The 7,353-nt window shown below is 54.6% G+C and overlaps 1 protein-coding gene across 4 annotated transcripts in view; it reads right to left on the reverse strand.

Annotated features, from left to right (window-relative positions):
• Positions 1–4,831, reverse strand: part of DENND2A (DENN domain containing 2A) — a 123,463-nt gene extending 118,632 nt beyond the window's left edge. For 3 of the 4 annotated variants that reach the window (XM_045387424.3, XM_074036145.1, XM_045387423.3), the window contains exon 1: positions 3,963–4,056. The gene's annotated coding sequence lies outside the window, so the exon portion shown is untranslated. Of the gene's footprint in view, positions 1–3,962; positions 4,057–4,520 lie in introns of those variants that run through there. The other variant, XM_015448139.4, reaches the window with a different exon arrangement.
• Positions 4,832–7,353: the final 2,522 nt, after the last annotated feature.

A 7,353-nucleotide genomic window follows, 5' to 3' on the forward strand; every position in this document is an offset into this window, starting at 1 on the left:
CCAGGGAAGCAACTCCTAACCCCCAGTCTTCAGCAAGGTGACTGCCAGAAGGAACAGAGCGCTGGTAAAGACAGACCTTGGGGGAGAAGCAGCGAGACCAGGAGTCCAGGAGACTGTGCGGAACGCCAGGAACAAGCAAGGCCAGCCTTGTCCACTTTTGAGGACCTGCGAGGCATCCCATGTGCCCCACCCAGGATCTTTTGGAATCTGAGTTTCTATCCCGCCCTGTGATGGGCTCTCTATAAGTGAGTGTTAGAGCAGCCAGTCTCAACCTCAGCTGTATCATAAAATCATCTGGGGATATTAAAAAAAATACTGATGCCAGGGCCTACTCTCAGAGATTTTAATTGACCTAAGTATCAGCTGTTTTTAAATCTGCCTCCCCAGCCTTTTTTTTTTTTTTTTTTCCGGACACAGGGCCTCACTGTCGCCTAAGCTGGAGTGAAGTGGCACAATCATGCTCACTGCAGCCTCAACCTCCCTGGGCTCAAGTGATCCTCCCGCCTCAGTCTCCCGAGTAGCTGGGACTACAGGTATGTGCCACCGTGTGTAGTTAATTTCTTTTATTTATTTATTTTTGAGATGGAGTCTTGCTTTGTCGCCCAGGCTGGAATGTAGTGATGCAATCTTGGCTCACGCAACCTCCGCCTCCTGGATTCAAGCGATTCTCCTGCCTCAGCCTCCCAAGTAGCTGGGATTACAGGCATGTGCCACCACGTCTGGCTAATTTTTGTATTTTTAGTAGAGATGGGGTTGGCCAGGCTGGTCTCAAACTCCTGATCTCCAGTGATCTGCCTGCCTCAGCCTCCCAAAGTGTTGGGATTACAGGCGTGGGCCACTGCGCCTGGCCAATTTCTTTTAATTTTTATAGAGATGGGGTCTTGCCATGTTGCTCAGGCTGGTCTCAAACTCTCCTCCCCAGCATTTAAATGTATATTCTAATGCACAACCCAAGATTAAAAATGTTAAGAAATTTATTTGGGAGGCCGAGACGGGTGGATCACGAGGTCAGGAGGTCGAGACCATCCTGGCTAACACGGTGAAACCCCGTCTCTACTAAAAAATACAAAAAACTAGCCGGGCAATGTGGCGGACGCCTGTAGTCCCAGCTACTCGGGAGGCTGAGGCAGGAGAATGGCGTAAACCTGGGAGGCGGAGCTTGCAGTGAGCTGAGATCCGGCCACTGCACTCCAGCCTGGGCGACAGAGCGAGACTCCGTCTCAAAAAAAAAAAAAAAAGAAATTTAATTGGAGGGGTAGAATCCCATCCCTACTGAATGTTAATTTAAGACAGCTATAGTTGGCAAGAAACAGTTTAAAGTTCAGAGGGTATATTAGCAATGTATGGACATAGATTCTGCAGGTTCTCTGCCTTCTGCAGAAATCAAAGAGAAGAGCCTGGCCAGGAAATCTGTGGCTGAGTCTGCAGGACCTCCCAGTTCTCAGCTCCCACTCCTGGTTTCTCTGCAACTTCCTTATGTTGTAGCAAACAAGATTTCCACCCTCCTGGGCCTCTCTGGTCTCCTGAAGAGGATCTCTGGTCTCCTGAGTCCCACCCTTTTCCTACCCCTTTAGAGGCAGGATCTACATCAAGTCTGGAGGCAGAATGACCAGGACCGCCCTGGGAAGTGGACTTGCCCATATGAATGGAATCCTACAATGCTGTGTGCACTCACCCTGCCTGTTTCCCCGGGGGTCGGGATTCCTGGATGCTGGCCCTTCCAACATGCTGTGCCCTACCTGTCCCCTTCTGCAGACCAGAGTCTCAGCCCACCCCTCTCTGGGCTATACTATGATGAGCCTCCTTCCCTTCATGGTTGAGCACCCCAGACGCCTTGCTCTCTACATTCATGGAGATGGGTGTCAGCTCTTCCTGCACTTGACGTACCACTGTGTCCTCTGTACAGGATTCCCCTGGCCCCATACCCTGAGATGACACCCAGTCCTCACAGAAGTGCAGTTCACTCCCCTAGACATAACAGGATGGCAGAGGAAGGCAGTAATGGGGAGTTTTATCTTCCCATCTTTTGTAACACCAGCAACGAGGATTTTTTTTTTCTACGTCACTCTTCAGTCTTTACATAAAGTTCCACATGATAAATTCCCAGCTGAGTTCAATTCCAGGAAAAGTTTTGTTCTGAGAATTAATTTGTATGGTTTCTGTTGTCCAAAATCCCAAACTATGCAACCCAGTGTATTTTTGTTTGTCCCTAAGCTGCCAGAAAACTTACAGCCAAATGCGTTATCCAAGTGTTGTAATCTGCTAAATGCAGGCCACTCCGAAGGTCCACATTCCTTTTGCTTTGCTTTGTTTTCTCCTGAGCATTTCTGTACATACTTGCTTTTAGTCTAAGTTATCACACTCTGCCCAAACCAGTCATCAGGTCCTGCCTCTTGATCCTGGCATCCTCTCAGCTTCTCCTGCTCCTCAGTAATTCTGGCCTGGGTGTTGCAAAAAGTCTTGGTCTCTTCCTCCTCCTTCAGGCCTCCCCAACCAACAGCCAGAAGGAGCGCATCACTCTTGCTTCAGTGCATACTCCTGCCTCCTTCTGGCGGATCCTTCCTTCCCTGTGCCTCTGCCCTGACAGCCCCCGCCTCACCTCTCCCCAGCACGCACTCACATCCTGCAACCCGCAGCCACACCGAATTCCCCTCACTGGCCTCTCCTAGACCCTCTTGGTGACTTTGCACATTCTGTTCTTTCAGCCTGAAACAACCTTCCCTGCTGTTTCCTTGGTGAGGTGGTTTTCAGGGCTTAGCCCAAGCATCACCTAATCTGTGGGGCTTCCCTGCAGCAACTCCTCTCTGGGCTGCCCTAGCTCTACGCCATGCAACCCTCACAGCCAGGCTGGGCCAGGACTGGTTTTACTCTTTTGTTTGACTACCCAGCTAGGATGGTGTTCCTCGAAGGAAGGGGGACGTCTCATTCCTCGCTGTGCCACTGATGTCTAGCACACATGCCTTGCACACTAGCTGTTTAAGGGGATGAATAGAATACTTGACACACGATTTTATTAATCTTCCAGAATGAAAGGACTGGAGGCCAGGCACAATGGCTCATGCCTGTAATCCCAGCACTTTGCGAGGCCAAGGCGGGCAGATCACCCGGGGTCAGGAGTTTGAGACCAGCCTGGCCAACATGGTGAAACCCCGTCTCTACTAAAAATACAAAAATTAGCTGGACGTGGTGGTGGGCGCCTGTAATCCCAGCTACTCAAGAAGCTGAGACAGGAGAATTGCTTGAACCCAGGGGGCGGAGGTTGCAGTGGGCTGAGACCGGGCCACTGCACTCCAGCCTGGGTGACAGAGCAAGACTCTGACTCAAAAAAATAAAAATAAAAAACAAACAAAAGGACTGGAGGCCAGCCTCCCGCCAGCGTTTTCATTACCAGGACTCAGAAACCGTCTCTGACACACACACACACTCACACACACTTACTCTTGGAGTTCTGCTCCCTCCCACACTGCCCACCCAAAGACTTTCTACTCCACTCTTTTGGTATCTGATATTTGATGATGTAAGGAGAAGGGATTTCTTTCTCTTCTTTTATGTGGTAACCGCAGAGAGTGTAAGAGTTTACTAACAAGATTACTGGAGCACGCCTATTACAACTCTGTTACCCCCAGCCCATTACTGTCCCATGTCATTTGGAACCTTGGGGAAGTCACATTCCTGAATCTGAACAGCAGCTGGAAGTCAGCACCAGCTGGTTAAGGCAGGGTCACTGCACTTCCCTTGCCCAATTTACGCCCCTGGAGAGCCCTGACCAGCTTCCTGCTTCCTGTCCCAGGTCCCCCATAACAAGATTCCACGGCTGAGGTCTGACTTTGCTCCGTGGTCTCACCCAGCTCTCTGTGACCCTCCTAATACGACTGTGTCCAGACTTCCCCTGGGCTCCATCTGCTCCCAACTCCACCCTTGGGGACAAAGTGGAAGAAGTAAGACCATTCAATCATCTTTACCTTCTTGCTTTCCCAAGACTGCAAATGCTGACCGCTGTGAGGGGAGCCCAGCTGCTCAGCCGCCTCGATGCCCTGCGCTTGCACGCGCACGCACACACACACACTCGCACACACAGACACACAAGCGCGCGCACACACTCGCACACACACACACAGACCCGCGCGCACACACACAGACAAGCGCGCGCACACACACTCACACAGACACAAACACGCGCGGACACACGCGCACACACTCACACTCGCACTCGCGCCCCGAGGGACCCAGCACAACGCAGGGCGGGGGTCTGCAGGCTTTCTGCAGGTCCCCGAGGCGCGCGGGACGGCGGCGTCCGGGCTCAGCCCTGGGAGTCAGCCAGAGCCCGGGAGGGACGCCTGGATCGCGCTCTGCACAAGTCCCGGGACCAGGCGGGAACTCAGACTCCCGTCTGCAGAGCCACTTCCCCCGTCAGGGCTCGGGTCGCGCGAGCCGTTTCCTCCCTCCCCCGCGCGTCCCCTCCTCCGTCCCCTTTCCCTCCCCAGCTCGACCCTGCACCCCCGGACCCGGCCCGGCCCTACCTTCCCGCGGGCGGCGGCTCCGCGGGCTCTGGGGCGTATCTGGGGGGCTCCGGGGCGGGCCAGGACGGCTGGCGGCACGGCTCGGGGGCGGGCGGCGGCGGGGGCCGGGGAGGCCATGGCTCTCCGCCCTCCGCCCCTTTGTCCGCCGAGCCTCCCCCGGCCGCCCGCAAGCCCCTGGGGGGTCCCCGCCGCGCGCGCTCCCGTGGGGTCTCCGCCGTCCCCGGCCCCAGCGGCTCGCTTCCCTCGGCCGGCCCAGCGCAGGCTCGCCCGCTGCCCCTGCCTTCTCTTCCCGCGGCTCCGCGACGATCTGCGCGACGCGCGCCCCCTCCTCCCGACCCATCCCGCCCGGCCCAGTGAGCTAATCCGCAGCTGGCGGGCGCCCGGCCGGTTGCCACGGCAACCCCTCTCCCAGGGCCCGGCCCCGCGCGGAGCAGCGGTAAACAGGACCTTCTGCCGGACTCGCCCCCTCGCCTCTCGGGGTGGGGGAGAGGTGGCTTAACCCTTCCTGGGAGGACGCCCGCCGCGCGCCGGCTCCCTTCCACCCGGGACCGGGCGGATTCGCGAGGTGCTCCCGGCCCGGGGCTGAGAGCTGGACGTCCAAGTCAAGGGAACGGAGGCCCGGCCCCGCTCACTCCAGGCGGTTAACACACTCGGCACTAGGCCCGGGTCGGGGGCACCCCGGGCAGTAAGTCAGGCACCGCCCTTGCCCCAGGCAGCTTGCCGTCGGGCAGGGGTAATGACAGTCATGAGACGGGCGATGAGGGTGATGGAGGCCGGGGAGTTCCTAGGGCCAAGCGCCCTGCAGAAGGTCTCCCAGACCGGGCGGGAAGGGAGGAGGTCAGGAAAAGCTTCCAAGAGAAGTGACTTCATAGACCCGCTGCCCGCACTCACGCAGGACACCGTCAAGGAACACAGACTGCAGGATGCGGGCTGCCAAGCAGAAGTCTGCAGGGAAATGCCGTGGGCGCGGGGAAGACGGTCTGGAATACGGGCTGGGGCCTTCGAGGAAGTTCCCTGGAGCTTTGACCGGGCCGGGAACACTTAATAGTATTTGCATAGGTGGAAGAAAGTGGGGGAAAGGAAAGGGTTCTGAGTGGAGAGAAGAGCACCAGCGGAGGCCAGAAGCGGAGGCTAGGCATTTCAGAAACAGCCGAGTGAGGACTAGTGGTGAATCCGGTCTGATGGGTAGGCTTGGACAGATTTCAAGTGGGGGACAGAACGTTTTTGAGCAGAGGAGTGCCCTGGTGACAGTGAGGGGGGCCTGGCGGGGTGATTTGCGCGCGGTGGGAGCAGGCTTCAGGTTCATCTCCACACCAGAGGATGGCCATCCTCGTCTTTAGCTCAGTGACTTCCAGAAGGACTGGGAGCCATGGCCCTGCGGGACAGCAAAGAGGCCTAAAGTTCAGGCAAGTGGGAAAGAGAGAAAAGAGGCTTAGCCTTAAAAATCCACAGAAGGAGTGTGCGCGCGAGAGAAAGGCAGAAGGGAGACAGTGAAAAATAAAAGATGGGTGTAATTTGACGTAATACTGCCCAGGCAGTGCCTATAGACTGGGCGCCTGAGATTTGAGGGACTTGTTCAAAGTCACAGGAAAAAAAGCTGTTTTCTTCTCAGCTGAGGGTTTTATGCATTCTGGGAACTCTTTGAAGCTTTTCCAGGGCTTACGAAGTTCCTTAAACTCCTCATGACATACCCATTTTAACTAAGCAGAGTCAACTTTTAGAGCCCACATTTGCAAAGTGCAAGCTTTTTTTTTTAAGTGTAAGCATTTAAAATATTGTTTTGTTTGTTGAAGCATTATTCAGTAAGTTTTTCAAGTTCTAAATAAAGATCAGAGGCTTGGCTTTTTTTTTTTTTTTTTTTTTTTTTTTGAGACAGAGTCTTGCTCTGTCGCCCAGGCTGGAGTGCAGTGGCGGGATCTCAGCTCATTGTAACCTCTGCCTCCCGGGTTCAAGTGATTCTCCTGCCTCAGCCTCCCAAGTAGCTGGTATTGCAGGTGTACACCACCACACCCGGCTAATTTTTGTATTTTTAGTAGAGATGGGGTTTTGCCATGTTGACCAGGCTGGTCTCAAACTCTTGACCTCAGGTGATCCCCTCACCTTGGCCTCCCAAAGTGCCGGGATTACCAGCATGAGTCACTGTGCCCAGTCTTTTTTATTTTATTTTAAAATTTATTTTAATTTGTTTATATTGAGACAGGGTCTTGCTATGTTGCCCAGGCTGGCCTCAAACTCCCCACTTCAGCCTCCTGAATAGTAACCTTGTTTCCTCCACGCAGAGCAGCCCTGGGCCACTGCCCAGGAGAAAGAACATTTCTTCCTTCCTCTCCTCCTTTTCCTCCAGCGTCCTGCTGAGGAGCGCAGACCTTGGAGAGGCACATTCAGCTTTGCAGCAGGTTGCTCAGCCTCTAAATCCCAGTTTTTTAAACCTTCATCTGTAGGGTGGAAATGGCAATGGCTGTGACCTCCTAAGAGCACTGTTGTGAGGTTTTAATATGGTGCCTGGTCCATGGGAGGACTCACAGGTACTGTCCTGTTGGTTATTATTATTTTCCTAATCTCCTTCCCCCGCCCTCCATGAACACAGGGCGTCAAGGTTGAAGAATGGCAGGCAGGCAGTTTTTCTTCTCCTGCATCAGTGCTCAATTCCCCCTCCCTCCCCACCCCTTGTAGGTCCAGGACCATCTACCAGCACGCACAGGCAACAGAGCTGGCTTTATCTCAGCCATAAGCCAAGGGAGTAGTGCATTCAATGGGCCCACGGCTCTGTCTCTTGCTCCAACAGTGTTTGGGTGGAACAGACCCTCTCTTCCAGGTTCTGACTGCCCTCCAA

Source organism: Macaca fascicularis, chromosome 3, assembly GCF_037993035.2.
Source record: "Macaca fascicularis isolate 582-1 chromosome 3, T2T-MFA8v1.1".
Classification (NCBI taxonomy): domain Eukaryota; kingdom Metazoa; phylum Chordata; class Mammalia; order Primates; family Cercopithecidae; genus Macaca; species Macaca fascicularis.